The sequence below is a fragment of the Aedes aegypti genome, chromosome 3, assembly GCF_002204515.2.
Source record: "Aedes aegypti strain LVP_AGWG chromosome 3, AaegL5.0 Primary Assembly, whole genome shotgun sequence".
Lineage (NCBI taxonomy): Eukaryota > Metazoa > Arthropoda > Insecta > Diptera > Culicidae > Aedes > Aedes aegypti.
In genome coordinates this window covers 121298615-121316999 of record NC_035109.1, presented here as the reverse complement: position 1 = coordinate 121316999, position 18385 = coordinate 121298615, and the positions used below count along the sequence as shown (strand labels likewise).

The window sequence follows — 18385 nt, the reverse complement described above, 5'->3', positions numbered from 1 at the left end:
TCCAAGTGAAATTCAACATGGATTTTCTTGATATTACAAATGTTCCATTGATGCAATAGATAAAACTTACAGTTTGGACAACCCTGTAAAACAACCAAACAAAGTTTCTATAGTATTCTGAATCCAACCAAATTATTGATAAATTTATTCAACATGTGATCCAATGTTTCAACATGGGATATTCAATCTATATTTTATTTTTTTTTATTAGTATCATTCCAAACATTACATTCATTTCTTATATCTAGGTGTTCTGTGTTGTTAGACAACACTATCATCCTAATTTGGTAAAACAAAGTCAGATTTTTTACAGGTGAGTTGATTTCACCTGCTTATAAGAGAAAAAAAATAACGTTTTCTATTTGCTTAACCTAACTTTACCTAAACATGTAACGCATTAATCGTGGCAATAGAAGATTGTAACGATTTTTATTATTTTATTTGACATTTGTTCCATTGTTTCAACATTGTAATTCTTTGTAACTCCTTGGTACTATACCAGAGAGAAGCTATACCAGAGAGAGCTTCAGAATCATTTTCAAAATTTTATTTTGAATTCTTTGCAGAGCTGTCTTTCTGGTATTACTGGTGATATATTGGCTTTTCAGTCTTGACAAAATTAAAAACTGTTATTTTATTTTGTCCAACGTTTCGGTCCGTTTTGGACCTTCCTCAGGGACTCAATTGTTACAGTTCTTTCGTCCAGTGTGGTTCGGTAGAACCTGTAACTGTCTGGTGGATCGATTTTTCCCGCACGACCGCAGCCAATTTAGGATGCTTTTTCGGTGGGAAAATCGAACTTGAAGCTGCGCACCGGAATTGAGTACCTGATCCAATATCGATCACCATTGCTAGTCCATATTGGTACATCATACAACATGGCTGGCCTGAAAATTTGTTTGAATATCAGAAGCTTGTTCTTAAGACAAAGTTTTGATTTTCTTTTAATAAGGGGATAGAGACATTTTACATATTTATTACATTTGGCTTGAATGCCCTCAATATGATTTTTGAAAGTTAAATTCTTATCAAGCATGAGCCTTAGATACTTAACTTCATCTGACCAAATTATTGGAACCCCTCTTATCGTGACAACATGTCTACTTGATGGTTTCAAATAAAGAGCTTTTGGTTTATGTGGGAATATTATTAGTTGAGTTTTGGAAGCATTAGGAGAAATCTTCCATTTTTGCAAGTATGAAGAACAAATAAACAATCTTTTTTCCAATCGACAGCAGATGACACGCAGGCTTCGTCCTTTGGTGGAGAGGCCTCATTCGCAAACAAAGATTTTTGACATACCTCAGATGCCTAAGTCAGATGTGAAAATATTGTATAATATTTGTTTTAGAATGCTGCCATGAGGAACACCAGCCCTTACAGGAAGTCCTTCATACCTGGAGTTCTGATAATTAACCTGAACTGTACGATTTGACGGTTAACTTTGAATTATTCTAACAATGTATGTGTGTGTGTACAATTCACCTCCCACTGACCGGCAGTGCTTTTAAGGAAGAAATCTGCGTGCACCTATTTACTAATATTTTGACATCTATAGATGCACATAGTTTTAGCCCAGGAGATTGAATTATTCTAACAATGTATGTTGGGAAATTAAAGTTTTTTAATTTTACGATCAAACACTGTCGAATGCTTTTTCTATGTCTAGAAGAGCAAGACCAGTAGAAAAGCCTTCAGATTTGTTGGAACGGATCAAATTTGTTACACGTAAAAAGTGGTCGAATGTCCGAACTGTTCATTGGCAAAAATTGAATTTTCGTTGATGTGGGCCATCATTCTGTTCAAAATGACCTTTTCAAAAAATTTACTGATTGAGGGAAGTAAACTGATTGGACAATAGCAAGAAGCTGTATCGTTGGTAGTTCGACTGTAGTTCCTTGTTGATGTTAGATTGGCTTTTCAGTCTTGACAAAATTAAACACTGTTATTTCATTTTGTCCAACGTTTCGATCGATGTAAAGCAATGGTGATCGATATTCGACCAGGCACTAAATTCCGGTGCGCCGCTTTAAGTTAGATTTTCCCACCGAAAATCCTTCCTAAACTGGCTGCGGTTGTGCGGGAAAAATCGATCCACCAGGCAGTTACAGGTTCTACCGAACCACACTGAATGAGAGAGCTGTAACAATTAGTCCCTGAGGAAGATACCAAACGGACCGAAAATCCAAAATAAAATAACAGTTTAAATTTTGTCAAGACTGAAAAGCCAATCTAATATCAAGATAGCTAGAAGCTTCCGCAGGATTTTTGTCTGATTTTAAAATGGGTACAACTTTGGCATTTTTCCATATCAACTGAGAATGATAAGCTACCTTCTGGAAGTTTCTTGATGTAAACAAATCCATCATCGCAAGGGGCTTCCATATTTTTGAATTTTTTAATAATAGTTCTCACTTCTTCCAATTCAGACTCCCAGGAATTTTCGAAAACGTTCTCTTGATTGAGAATGTTTTTGAAGTCCTGAGTAACTTGATTTTCTATTGGACTAGTAAGTCCTAAATTAAAATTGTGCGCGCTTTCAAACTGCATAGCAAGTTTTTGAGCTTTTTCGCAATTAGATAGTAATAATTGGTTTTACTCTTTCCAAATCGGAATTGACCTCTGAGGTTTTTTTTTCAAAATTTTTGCGTCAGAGTCCAATTGAGAAATTTTATTTTCAAAATTTTTGTTTCTTTATTGTGAAAATCGTTTTTTAATTTCTTTCTGCAGATCCTGCCATGTCATTTTCATATCAGGGTTGCGAGTGCGTTGAAATTGTCTTCTCCTCACGTTTCAATACCGATCAAGAGTTTGAGATCATCATCTATTACAGTATTGGCCCATAAAAAAATGCGAAAACTGTTTGAACGTGAATTTAACATCCACAAGCGTTAATTTTATTGTTTTTGAGAGTGAATGTTATTTCTGATTACTGTAGTATATTTTGACATAGCTTTGCCATCTAGGACAGTTTTTGTCATATATTTCTTACTACTCTAAGTATTGTAATAACGAAAATAAGTTTAAAGATTTTGTTCGCTCAAAGCTAGAAACAGCGTCTGATTGTTGTATATTCTGGTGATGAACTTCACACCTTCGAAAATCACACATTATTGTTGAAAATATTAGTTTGTTTGATATCAGAGGATGAAGGAGTTCTTAGAGAACGTGTTTCTCATGGTCACAATAAAATATTTTGCCGAGGTCATAGTTTTGAGGTCATTTGTATCTTAAGGGTTTGACACGCCTTAATTTTCTGTTGAAGTTAGTTAAAAAATAAATACAGAGATCTATAACAGTTTTTTAAGGAAGAAATTTGTTCTTTCATATATAGACAACTTGGATCAATTCTGGCTCATAGGTTTTGAGCAAAACCGAGCCGCTTATTACACTTATATGAAGGTTCAACCACGACTCTCCAGAATGAGCCGTATTTTCTAAAAAACGTTTAAGTCTCCAATTCTCCAGATATGAATCCATTCTATCATTTGATATAGACGAATGCTAGATACAAAGACTGTGAAGAATCTCAACCCATCTTTGATGTTTCAGAAGTTTGTATTACAAAAATATTGAACTAGATGACTGCATAATAAAACATTTATATATGTTTCCAATTCGTCTTCGCTAATGTGATAGTCACAGATAAAATCATGTCAATAGCGAAAAACAGAGTCTAAACAGATTGTACAATACAAATAATGAATAACATTTATGTTTCGTTTACATTTTCCATATAAAAACTACCATAAACATGATATGATGATTTTCGCCTTTTTTTGGGGGCCATACTGTACTCACGGATTCGAGTTCTACTTCACATTTTGGTATTGCAATGCCTTTTGCTTCAACAATGGAATTAGCTCATATCGAGTAGACAATGGAATTAGTTCATTTCAAGTTTTATTTGCAAAGAAATGCTATCATCAAGATTACTATCAATGTATGTTTCATAAGTCTTCCAATCGGCTCGAAAATAATTGAATTTGGAGCTTATAGGATTCAGAATCGCTTAATGGGATATTTGAAATGTAACAGGGACATGATCTGAATCAAAGTCAGCATGAGTAACCAGTTAGCTTTAAAACTGGTTAAAGTTGGTTAAGACCAAACAATCGTAGAAGGGTTTCTAGAAAAGGAAAAACATGGTATTGAATTGAGAAATATCCTGGAGAGCACTCATCAAATAAAGTTCTGCTGTTGGAATTACTTTGCAAATTATTCTACGATCGCATGGCATTGAAGTATCAATGACAAAAAATTGACTAATTACGAATCAATAAGTCAAAATTTTTGCCAATTCAGATTTACAAATTCAGATTCGAAAATTTTTCGAGCAGCGAATAGAAACAAACACTAGCCCAGGCTCTTCAATGCATGTTTCCAAATTTGAAGGATTCAGGCAGGAGATTTTAAACCGCATTAGGGGAATCAAGGTGTCCTTCCAAATCGCAAAAAAGGAGTCTGCCGTGTTTCGCCGGAAACCCTTAGAGATTGTTTTTTTTTTCTATATTAACGAGATTTTTAGCCCTGGGCTAGTTCATCTCGGGACCAACGGCTTACTTCCCTTCCGAAGGAAGTCGTCACTACTGAAATTTTTAGTGACTATCTCGGGGATGGGATTCGATCCTAGGTCCTCGGCGTGAGAGGCGTGTGTTCTAACCCCTACACCAGGTCCGTCCCCTCCTTAGAGATTGTGATGTTCTTCTCGAACAACTTGAACGGGAAAGAAAAATATTTTCACTTACGACGACAAAACTGAACTTTTGTTCAAAGTTATCCTGAAAGGTCTCTCAAGTCACCTGAAGAGATCCAAAATGAAATAAATGGTTTGCTTGAAAAGTTTTTTAGTGTTTGAGCAGTAAGATATAGGATATATCTTAATGTTAAAACATTTGAAAAGATTAAAAATTTCAAAATTATCGGAATTTTGCATATGGCCTAATAGGGAACCACTATGGCCATAACTGGTATACTTTCCCTAATTACAGTCACAGAAAGCTCAAATAATTTGTAAAGTGATTGAAAATGATGTTCAAGAGTATTTAGATATCAATAGTTTAGATTTTGCAGATTTAGTTTTATTGAATTCTTTGGGAATGGAACCATACTGGATATTCCCATACTGGATATTTCCCAATACAATCAACCATTGCCAGAAGGATGTGTAGATCATTCTGACGTTTTCTCATCCACATTAATTCGTATTCAATTACACAGAGTAACATAAACGACAATTTTGTGTGTCTCAAGGATTAAATTATGTGTTTCTAGTAGATTTGGGGTCTCTGAATCTGATGCCGTTTACAGAAATGTTCCAGCACGTCACAATTTTTTGCTACAGGTCGCCAAAGTTGTATAAAACACTGGTTTTATTGATATTTACATAAAATTTAAAGTATGATTTATCACAATTTTTTTATGATCTTATCCATCAAGCATGCAGAAAAGGACTTTAACTTTCATTTCAGATGTAATTTGGTTGAAATTGTACGATTCAATTAAGATTAAATTGATTTTTTTTAACATGCTTGCAATCTCCATACAAAATTCTTCGTTTCTTTTATATGGCAAAATACAACATTCTTCTACATTCTTCACTAGCCAGAGAACGTCGCGACCCATTGGAAGCCCACACAATAGAAATCTCAGCCAGCGCAGTTGCTGGCTAGTGTAGGCTAGTGTGCTATTCCTATACCTAAAAAACAATGCGCTCTCGGGCTAGGCATTGGATATATATAGAAAACGTTGTGTTTGGATGGGCATCTAATTCTTCCGAAAGAGGTGCACTTTGCGAAAACGGACCACGTGATTATTGAGCTGAAACCGAATTCAGGTTAACTTCTGCGTTCATGAGTCCTCTCATGGCGTAGCGGTAACGCGCCCAACTAGAGATCGGGGAGTCGTGAGTTCGATTCTCACTGAGAAGACGTGTAACTTTTTCGCAAATCTTCACATCAATTTGTCCATCTTATCCAATTGCTAATTATATGTAATGTTTAGCTTTTCGGTAGTTGATAAAGTTTGAGTTCTGTGGCAAATTGAGCAAATATATTGCCATACAAGCTGACAAACTTGCATGCAGGTTGGCTGAAATAGTCAAATTATGCACTTTCAACAGTCAATATCACAAAAACTAGACGTGCTATGATATTTTAAAAAACGGCAATGTATTCAGCATCCCTTATTTAAGTAAATAGCGGAATTTTGATGCTTGAGACAAAATCGTGTTCCGCAGTGTTATTTATGCTAAACGATAGATCAAAAATGTTTTGGCTTAATCCCATGCCACGAAGTATCAGGTACTGTAGGCCTATAATGCTTCAATTTATTAAAGAAAGTAAAGCAATAATTCATAACACAAGAACTGAAATAGAAAAAGAAATTTATGAACTGACACCAGTTAGTATTGATCTTCCGAAAGCAACTTGGTGTATGTCAAGCGAAGAAAAATATAAGGAAGGTTTTCCTTCGAAAGAAGTAGTCTTGAATTACGGAATTTCTCCCTTACATGGTTGCAGATTTTTCTTATTACACATTTTATACAGAGTTGAGTTTAAAGATTGGAAAGTTACTTAATTATTTGAAGAAAAATATGATGCAAAAAACAACTTGTAAAAACACGACTTACGATAGTCTTGGTATTAGAGTGGACCAACCACGATCAGGAGGAGCTGGTACCAGCATAACTGGAAATGTTTGTAGAAAGGCATTTTCTAATCCCTAAAATATAAAAAAAAAACAATCTTATTTTTTTGCTCTCATACAATTTGTACGGTAGAGCAAAAAAAAACAAGTGAATGTTCTACAATTTATGGTAGTTTTTAGACGGAGCACTTGAAAATACTTTTGGAAAGCTTCAACACAGTACAATATACGCTCAAACGGTAAGGCCCATACAAAAGTTTCATTTTTTTTTTTCATCCAAAAAGCGTTACGTACGGGAAGGGGAAGGAGATCGCATATTGTCAATTTTAGCGTTACGTAATAAATGGACGCTGCCTAAGAAACCTGGACAAGTAAATTGGTCAGTTTTTTTTTTCTTTTATGCAATTTGTACGGGGCACGGTAAACGGCTGGGCATTAGACCTGTTCATATTTGAAAAAATGTCTGGAAATCTTCCGGTCAAGCAGTATTCTGAATTCTTAGCTAAGAACCCGAGCAAAGTTGAGTAACAAAAAGATAACAAGTTGTATTATACGATAACAAGCATATGATAACCTAGTTTGTTTTCATTTTGGTTGAATAAACAGGCAATATAACAAACGTGATAACAAAAATTTATACTAAAGATATCATAAAAATATCTCATTGTGTTATCATTTGAAACACATTGATAACAAGTTTTGCTATGCACCCAATTTTCCTCATTGATAACTCATTAATTTATTATTTAGTTATAAAAATTGTGTTATGATAACAAACATTTGACGTCATTCACCCGTCGATGGCATCCTCGATCTGACAGTTCAAAATTCGTTGATAACAAGAGGCTTCGTATTGATAACAAAAAATAACAAAATGAATGCATGATGTTTATCTTGTTATCACTATTGTGGAGATTCAGTATTTAACTAGAGAAGGAATCACCCTTCACGTGATGCTCACACAACTTACCCAGACAAATGACAAGTGCCAGAAAGAATATGCTCAATGTACCGGACCGCTTGCTGTGATCAATTATATTGCCACTACCCAACACAGTGCAATCTCACATTCTCCCGCTGCTCCAAAGAAATTGATGTTAGTTTTCAATTAATGATAAACAAACAAAAAAATGTTAGAAACAATTACAATATTCTTTTTAGAACTGGTTGTCCCTAATCACTGTACACTATGTAAAATTATCAAGCGTTGCACGTTTTTGACAAGCTGTAGCTCAAGAACTCCGGAAATCGAAAAAAATAGTTTGAAGATAAGTCAATAAAATTACTCTTTTCACTGAAAATTCAGTAAACTCACGTAGAGCACTTAAGTATTATATTTCATAAATACCTCTATCATTATATGATTTTTTTTTCATGAATATTCCATGAGGTTTTTGATTGAAAAAATATTTTTTCATGGGCAATTATTATATTGAATTTTTATTTTGTTCTGCGGTTTTCTTCTCAGATTTTTTTATTAAGTTTGTTTTTTTTTTTGAAGCATCGTAATTTTACTAATCAAGAAGTACTCCACTTGGGTTTAATAGCTCTATTAATTGCTCAATGTTCTGTCCTACAGGATGGCTATACTTCCATGTTTACTGTTTTGTAATCTGTTATTACGTGACGCAATGCATTTACAATAAAGTCGTCGAATTTTCTTCAGTGTGTACAAATAATATTACAGACTTGTCTAGCGAACATGTCAAGCATAATTTCTCATAATTTTTGCATAACAGAGTGTTATAGGCATATAACAAAACAAAACAAAATAGCTTCATTTGTCGTCAGCAAGCATCTCTAAAGCTCGTTTTCATCTACGCCAAGCAACTTCAGGCTTCCGATATTAAATGTTTACATTTAAATTAACAAAATCTATCTTTTTATAAGCAATTTCTACTGGAGCTTGATTTTACTCAAAGTTTGCAATATGGTGTATACTTTGCATTTGAATAGAAAAAAAAAAATCAAACTATTATAATAGTTAATTATGCTTCACATATATTCAAATCATTACATATTTACATTACATTCCAATTTGACAGTTATACACAGCGACACGAAATGATAATCTTTTTTTTGTTCGTTCTCCTATCCCGGATTTTGCGGGGACTCATCTTTTTCTATGGCAAACAGAAACAACAATACTTTTTTAATACAGTATTTGCTCAAAGCAAAATGACAAAAATGGAAAATTCTGACATTTATTCACTGCGACATTTCCATTTCTTTTTCCATGACACAAACCGCAATATTCGAAAATTATCATTTCTCGCTAGCGGAAGTCAGAGCAATACCAAGCTGTACTTTTTCATCTTACATTCAAACAATCTGAAATTTATGTTTTTTGTTAACGGATATTTCCGGGACATGGTTTTGTGTGACACTGAAATAACATCGTTATGGCACTTAGCTCCTTGTACTTTTATGATAGTCATCAACCTACAGAATGTATGAAAGTGCCATCCGATTGCATATTAAACATCTAAGTAGGCATGGTAAAGCGTCAACGCTTCACTCATCCAGTAACGTCAGACCAAAACGGGAAGTTGATCGTGGAATTTTCACTTGCCAGCAACAAATTCAAACTCCACAGATGTCCTTTCCCTTATGACAATAACGCGTTGTAAGCTTTTGATCTGGTAAAATCACAGATTCGACAATATTTTGTTCTCAATTAGTTACCATTTCTGGGGCTTGACATCCCCCACAGTGAACAACATGCTGCATGCTTCCGTTCTGTCATTTGCATATAGGATAAACAACAGATATGTCCTTTCTCGCTTTATTTTTGTCAGCGGACATTGCCGGATTCCTCTTCTCCCGTGGCAAACAACATGATGACAACTTTCTTTCTGACATTTGCGTTTAACAAAACAACAGAATTGACAATTTTCGCTTACCGTTGGCGGACATTGCCAGAACTCCTCATTCCAACTGGCAAACAACACGCTGCAAGCTACTTTTCTGATATTTGCATTGAGCAAATCAACAGAGTCTACAACTTTAGCTTCTCGTCAGTGGACATTGTCAGGGTTTCTCTTCCATCTTGACGAACAACACACTGTAAGCTTCCTTTCTGACATTTGCTAGAAGCAAAACAGCAGAATCAACAATTATAGCTTCTCGTCAGCGGACATTGCCAGGGCTCCTCGTCCCTCCTGCCAACAACACGCCGTTAGCTATTTGTCTGTTATTACATTGAGCAAATCAACAGACTGTAAGCTATCGTTCTGACATTTGCTAGAGTAAAACAACAGAATTGACTGGAATTTGTTTTTTTTTTCATGCTACTGTTTTCTCCGATACGTTCTTTACACTAACTCCTTCACTGTAGATTATCCGCTCGGCTTCCACACAAGAACGCCAATATTCTTCTTTCCACGAACATCAATCAGCTTCAGATACTATCAGCTATCACTTTCATCGAGCACCAAGACGTACCTTCCAGATTCTCCAGTATGGGCTTCTTTTAAAAATTCTTTATTTCTTGCATGCACGCTGCAGGGTGATTCCTCCTGTAAAAAGAAATAATACCAGGTATCTTTTCCGCAAAATAGCGAAAATCTGGCTGGATCGCTAATGTGGAGATTCAGTATTTAACTAGAGAAGGAATCACCCTTCACGTGATGCTCACACAACTTACCCAGACAAATGACAGTTCACAAGTGCCAGAAAGAATATGCTCAATGTACCAGACCGCTTGCTGTGATCAATTATATTGCCACTACCCAATACAGTGCAATCTATGCCTCACAACTATGTTATGCGGTTGTTATTCGACTGCTCGGGAACAGTGTCTGTCCAAATTTTCAGCTCATTTGTTAAAGATTTTACTATGCTTTAACCTGATGATAGTTAAATCGTGCATGACACATGTACCGTCGAATGAATGAACTGAACAAGTTAGCATTGCTTTTTCTTACCGAGTAATGATTGTTTTGATCGTATTTCGCTGACTATTATTCGATTTGAAAACAATCATTATCATCGACTGAGAAAAAGCAGTGCTAATGTGTTCATGCTTTACATTCCTTGCAGCTCACGGTGGTGTTCTTGGCTTACCCACAGCGGATTTACGAATGTGTTTCTTAATTACATATTTTTTTTTCAATTATAAAAGGTATCTTTAAACGGGATTGAGTTTCAGAAATACATAATCATCATGTTCTGGAAATTCAAAATACAAAATTTTCATACAGGTTTGTTTTTCAGGGAGAACACTCCCTAAAAATAGTGATTTTCCTTGAAGCACAAAACTCAACCAAACTATGTTTAAACTTGCTCCAATTATAAAACCGTGTTCGACAAAAGTTCGTAGAATTGAATAAACTACTATGTAGAGGTATTTTCGATACGTTTTAATGTTCCGTTCAGTAGTTATGAATTTTTAAAGCGTGAAAATAGTCCAAAAACACATAATTGATTTGAAGCACATCTAAATGTTCTCCAAATTGACTGAAATTTTGACCAGAAGTTCATTTTGACATGCAAAATCAAAATATTGGTTGACTGAGGAACTTCCAGACATTTGAATAGGTCTACTGGGCATGGCGTAACATTGGTACCTCGCGTACCTACAAAAATAAAATGGACCCCATTGTGTGGTCCTTAGCCTCTTGCCCAGCACCTTCTATCCCTATTTCCTCGTGGTACTGGCAGGGGTACGAGTAACCTTAGGGAAGATCGGGTAGCCAACGAACTCTGGTCGTATGCTGACAGGGAAGGGGGGGTTTGCTTTTGCTTCTGCAAACCTTGAGCGTCTGTACTCCATGTTAGGAGCGGATCACAACTGCGCACTATGGCCCTCCCAAAAATCTAGGGGGTTGGTGTCAGGCCCCGCAAGCCAACCGTAAAAATACACCAGCACAGGAATGTCAACGAGAGAATACGGACCGGAACAATCGGCATAGACCACAGCGTCGAAAATGGACTAGCGATTGGAAACTCGGTACATGGAACTGCAAATCTCTAAACTCCATCGGAAGCACACGCATACGCTCTGATGTACTGAAGATCCGCGGCTTCGGTATCATAGCGTTGCACTGTGTATTATTTTCTCGATTTCATGCGCTTTTTGAATAGCGTTGATTTTAGCGATATAGTTTGTTCGGAGAAGTTTCTTGGTATATTAAAGCGCAACTTTTGACGAAAAAAGTTTCGTGATCAATCCACCTAGCAGTGAGATAGATTTTTTTTCCAAAACATTTAGATAGACATATGGTGTTTTCGGCAAAATTATAGAATTGGCAATTTGAAACAACTTTGCCGAAGACACGATTTTTCTATATCTTATATTTTTTGAGATATATGCCGTTGTATGTGAATGGACCCTAAAAATCATACTTTTTATCATAACATTTTTCCAAGATTTTTAACATTTATTGTGTTTTCTACAAAGTTATTTGTCATAGAAAAACCCGTGTTTTTGCTGAACATATCATCACTCTATATTTTGAAGTAACAAAGTTATTAATGAATTACTCTTTTTTCAAGGGGTAGTTTTGGCCTCTATAAATGGCTTCGGCGCAAAATGGCGCAGACAACTCTTACAAATCATAAAAGAACCATATCTCCCCTTTCGGCATTTGAGAAAAACTTTTGTCTATAAGCGTCTTTGCATGGATTTTTACTATCACACAAATAAGCTTTATTAAAACGAATTCGACTGATAATTCTTTTACTTTAAGAGATAGCGAGGTGCGATGTTCAGCAAAAAAACGCGTTTTAACATGTTTAACAACTTTGTAGAAGACATGCAAAATGTTAAAAATGATTTTGAACGAGTTTTTTCATACAAATTTGTGTACTTCGTAACTTTTTTACAAGATTGCTGGACAGGTTCGATGGTGCGAACGATTAGAGGTAACCAAACTATCTACCAGAGCTGCGTCAACACAATTGAGCTCGGAACAGCTATCGTAGTGATGGCTGATATGTAAAGGCGCATGATCGGTTGGTGGCCGATCAACGAAAGAATGTGCAAGTTGAGGCTCAAAGGCCGGTTCTTCAACTTCAGCATCATGAACGAGCATAGCTCTCACTCCGGAAACACTGATAATGACAAGGACGCATTTTACACGCAGCTCGAACGCGAGTACGACCGCTGCCCAAGCCACGACGTCAAGATCATCATAGGAGATTTGAACGCTCAGGTTGGCCAGAAGGAGGAGTTCAGACTGACGATTGGAACGTTTAGCGCCCACCGGCTGACGAACGAGAACGGCCTACGAATGATAGATTTTGCTGCCTCCAAAAACATGGCCATTCGCAGCACCTACTTCCAGCACAGCCTCCCGTATCGATACACCTGGAGATCACCACAGCAGACGTGTGACCGGTATAACCTAGCGCGACTGGCCCATGTGAACGTCGCCGCCGCATACGCGTAGGATCTCGAGGTTTCATGTAACCTGGTGGGAAAAAGGGCAACGGTTTTATTGCTGCTCAACCTTATCGGATCAGCTTGCCCTTTCGGTAAATATTTGCGTTTGTTTGTTGGGTGTCCTGCTGGCAAAGCTTTTTACCGGTGCCTAAAAGTCACGCAAATTTATGCTAGATACATACTGAAACAAATTGGACAAGGTGCAAATTGGCGGAAACGGAGCTCTGTTGGTACCTGCAGCCTCAAAAGGGACCTGCTGTTCTGTGACATAAGGATATGGGATAAGAGACATTGCTCCTGAGTGATTCCAAGCAACAGCACCAAAATTTGGTAAATTTTTTGATTCATTTTTTTGTATTGAGCTGAAACTTTGCACAGTTTTCCAGTTCCATCTAAATCGTTATTTTCCGATATCAAATCTTCAAGTTGAGTCACGACTAACTTTTCAAAAGGGTGTATGTGAAAATGGTTCAAGAATATTCAAAAAGCTGCACAGCAAAAACGGTTCGTTCGATTGTTAGACAACTAAAGAAACAAAGTTAGACAACTAAATAAAGATTCCAAAAAAAATACACATAGTAAAAAAAAATTTTTTTTTGCATTAAAAAACATAATTTTTGACACAAAAACTCAAATATCTCAAAACCCTATCGGAATACCAACATCTTCGTTTTTTTTTTTTGAGGGAAAACGGACCATTATATTAGCTATCTACCATAAAAATTTGGTGATGGTAAACCAATAAACAAAAAAGTTATGACATTTCAAACATGTCACAATTTTCACAAAAAATTTTTGTTTTCGGTGTAAATTATTACGGGAACCGCAGTTTGTTGCTGATTTTATTGTTAAGGGCCTTGCGTGAATTAAACAAGTTGTTTTCATGTATTCATTAGTATTATGTATATTATATGTTTAAATATTATGTATATGTATAAATATTATATGTATATGTATATATGTATAAATTAAAATGAATTAACAGATTACACGAAAATAAAATTTTATTTTACCAGGATATTTTTTTTTTAGAGTATGATCGATGAGTTTCTAAATGTTATATATAAACTTTAAAAGTTTTGGATTTGGGTATGCGTTATGAGATCATGAAAACATTTTATTAATACTTATTTATTTATTTATTGTTATTCAATTTTTTTACAATATCGAACACTTTTGCATCATTATCAGTACAGTTCGAGTATAGTTTTGCTTTAATTTTATTTTCTGACAATGGAATGAAACAGTGAGATTTTTGGGTTCCTTGGATCGTTTTCGCGTTATTATATTGCTCGCTGAGCTCTGATGCCGTTAATTCGTACTCTTCAGGCTGTGAACCGTTTCACCAGTTCGTTTAACTTTTAGTTAAAATTTGACAGCTCGATAGTTATTTCCCCTCCGATTAGAAATAACCCTGCTCTGGAGCATGGTTAAACTTGACAGTTCGAAAGTTATTTTTTGCTCCCGTGAATTTGAGAATAACTAACCATCTGTCAACTTTGTTCTGAAATAACTACTCGACTGTCAAAGCTCAAATGGTTCAACTGCGATGTTCAATTTAACCATTTGAAAGGAAAATAACTATCGAAATATCAAATTTTAACTAATAGTTAAACGAACTGGTGAAACGGTTCACAGCCTCAGTAGTAGTAAAACAAAATGATAATTTTGTTAAATCTTCTTCTTTTCTGCGATTCGCCCAATCAAATAGTTCTTTTGCAGTTTTAATTGGATGCTCACGTTCTTTGGCTAAACTTGCTCTTGTGGCCATGCGCTTTATGGTTCCTCCAATAGCATCACAAGGACCTTTGCCATGTGACGTAGCAAAGAAATGCCATTCTGCATCAATTCCGTACTTTGATTTAAATTGACATAGGCTCGAAAAATTCTTACGGTTTTTGTACTGCGATGCTGCTCCATCAGACATGAAATATATCTTTCTGATTTCTTTATCCTTATCAACGCGTAAAAAGTTATTCATTTTGGCAATGAACAAATTTACAGATACTGAGTCGTGTCTTAAATCTTCGGAAATTACAATAAAACTAAAATGTTCAATTTGCGTACTTCCATTGAAATAAATAACGATTGGATGAATTGTAGCTTGTTGTACGATCCAGTGATGGGACTGCACTTCGTCTTGCAATACAAAGCTATAGTTTTCAGAAAAATCACAAATGACTAAAAATTCACCATCTTGTAATGTATTTTTCGTATTTTTTTAAAAAGCGGGATTGCTCTGTTTTAATAAAGTCGTGAGGAATTAAACTATCTAATTTCAAGCAAAAAAATGACACAAATTCATCTACAGGTTTTACAATAGTTTCTAGGTCACACCTATCCGTGGTCACCCATTGCTCAAATGATAACTGATCAATATAATTTTCTTCAAACTCAGCGAATAAAGTATTTTCCAATGATGAAGAATCCGAACAAGATCGTAGATAGCAATTTGATGTTGTATTTTCACACAAAAGACTACCAGTTAACATTTTAATATCCTTTGATAAATTGATTCTTTTCAAACTATGTAAGATTAGGTTAATATTTTCGTGTGTTGTGCACACACAAACATTATGTGTTCCTGAATTGGATAGAAGCTTGCATTGCCTTGGACGAAGGCTTGCAAATGAGGAAAAACCTACCTTAATATTTTCGTTAATTTCCTTGAAGCGTGTATACGCTTCTTTCAAAGTAGTCATCATTAATCGTTTTTGGATTGCTTGACGCTTTCCATCTTTTTTTACAGATACATAATCTTTTTGGCCAGGCATAGCTCTACTTACTTCATCGTCTTCAAAATATTGAATTATTTTTTCTTTTGTCTCATCTGTTAATGAAGTACTCGACCTAGCATTTTTGGTTGCAAGACAGTTATTTTTGAATTGTTTTGCCTCTTTTGCTGTATTTATATTGGTTTTGAACTCATCAATGGCGTCTTGAATAGACCACGAGCTTGGCAGCATCGACAAAATCAATAATTTTTCTTTCCTTGTCGTGGCTAGATTCGAGAACCTTTCCTTCATATTCATAATTACCTCATCGTAGTCTGTATTTTCCACATCCTCAGGTCCTAATTTGAAGAGGTTTCTTCGTACAGCTTCGTTGATTTCACGGTATTTTTTCTCGGGATAATTGACGTAACCCATCTTCGTCCATTTAATCGGAGTCACTTTTATTCCAGCTATCCCTTCGTTGAAGCGTTCGATGTTGACCTTCTGGATGCACTCATCTTCTGATTGATTTGTTGAAACAGATGTCGCTGATGGTACCGTGGCAAGACTATCTGCACTTGGTACTTCTGGTAACTCCTCAGTTGTTGTCGGTGCATCTAGTAATTCCTCAGTTGTTGTTGTTTTCGAACTTCCTGCAACCTGATCCACCGATGATGTACAGATTGCCCGTTTGTCAACGTTTAAACGGCAGGACGTACAAATGCGTAAATTTGTATTCAATGTAGACATTGGAGCATAACCAGCCGCTTTCAGTTTATCTATGGTGCTTTCGGTGAGATTTCGTAGCTCTTTCAAACACTTTTTTTCTGCAAACGGCCTGCAACAGTTGAGAAAGCGACTACTCATGTTGCTCGTTAGATTTTAATAAACAAAATCACTTTTAAGTTTTTACTGACTAGTTTGGTGTCGTTTGCTTGACTGAAGAAAAATTTTACAATTAAATCTTTTATAACCATAGTGGTAGTATATTTTTAGCTTTTTCGTGAGTATGTTCATGGTATGTACCTATCATGTTTTTGATGTTGTTGAAGTTACTCGCTTTCTCCCAAATATGATTAACAAAGTCTATTCTCTACCACGGCGGGTCTATACCCAGGTGTATTTTAACTTTGTGGAGAAAACCAGCGCCAAGAAAACCGACCTGCTTTACGTATACTAGATCACCTGGGTATAGACCCGCCTTGTTCTCTACGAGGTAAACTTTTTGCAGGTAAACTAGTCGTATACCTGTATAGAAAACTTTTTTTGTAGCTTTTGTCTTCAATATTAGATTTCTTATAGGTTTCTTTTATCAAAAGGTTTCAACACTATTGAGAGAATTTTTCTTCAGTTACGTACAATAAAAAATATGGTGATCAAGACTTTAGATCACAACACTGGATCGCGTCTAACTTTCTAATAGATGCTATAATAGTTATGAATAATTAAAAAAAAAATATCATGAAAACAACTTGTTAACCTTAACAAAAAAATCAGCAACAAACTGCGGTCCTAAAAAAAATTAACAATGAAAAAAAAAAATTCACTAAGTGTCAAATTTGTGAAATATTTGAAATGTCATAACTTTTTTGTTTATTGGCTTACCATCACCAAATTTTTATGGTAGATAGCTGGACCGTTTTCCCTCAAAAAATTACGTTGGTATTCCGATAGGGTTTTGAGATATTTGAGTTTTTGTGACAAAAATGATGTTTTTTAATGCAAAAAAAAAATTGTTTTTTACTGTGTGTATTTTTTTGGAATCTTTATTTAGTTGTCTAACTTTGTTTCTTTAGTTGTCTAATAATCAAAAGAAACGTTTTTGCTGTGCAGCTTTTTGAATATTTTTGAACCATTTTCACATACACCCTTTTGAAAAGTTAGTCGTGACTCAACTTGATGATTTGATATCGGAAAATGACGATTTAGATGGAACTGAAAAACTTTGCAAAGTTTCAGATATTTTTGAAATGGTCGATCAGAATCGATTTGCATGCCTCCGTGGAATCCCTCGGTAGCGTTGCTGGAAGAGGGCGAGCTTGACGAAGCCCCTCTTGACGACTGCTGGAGCAACATAAAAGCAGCCATCAACAACGCAGCATAGAGCATCGTCGGGTACGTGGAAAGGAGGACATATAACAATTGGTTCGACAAAGAATGCAGGCAGATTCTGGATGAGAAGGATGCAGCGCGGGCTGCAATGCTGCAGCAAGGAACGCGATAAAACGTGGAGCGATATAGAAGCAAACGAAAGCAGCATACCCGCCTATTCCGGGACAAAAAGCGCCGCCTGGAAGAATCGGAATGCGAAGAAATGGAACAGCTGCATAGTTCACAAGAAACGCGAAAGTTCTACGAGAAGCTTAACGCATCCCGAAAAGGCTTCGTGCCGCGAGCAGAAATGTATAGGGATAAGGACGGAAGCAACTTGACGGACGGACGTGAGGTTATTGAAAGGTGGAAGCAGCACTACGATGAACACCTGAATGATACGGAGAACACAGGCGCAGAGGGTCACGACAGCGGAGGAAGTGACTACGTCAGCACGGCGGATGAAGGAAACCACCTGCCCCCACATTCAGGGAAGTTAAGGATGCCATCAACCAGCTCAAGAATAACAAGGCCGCTGGCAAGGATG

At 36.0% G+C, this 18385-nt stretch overlaps 1 non-coding gene across 1 annotated transcript; it reads left to right on the top strand.

The window, feature by feature from the left end:
• The first annotated feature begins 5858 nt into the window (after positions 1-5858).
• Positions 5859-5930, top strand: Trnas-aga. Its single transcript has one exon. It is a non-coding gene; the product is annotated as a tRNA-Ser (tRNA).
• Positions 5931-18385: the final 12455 nt, after the last annotated feature.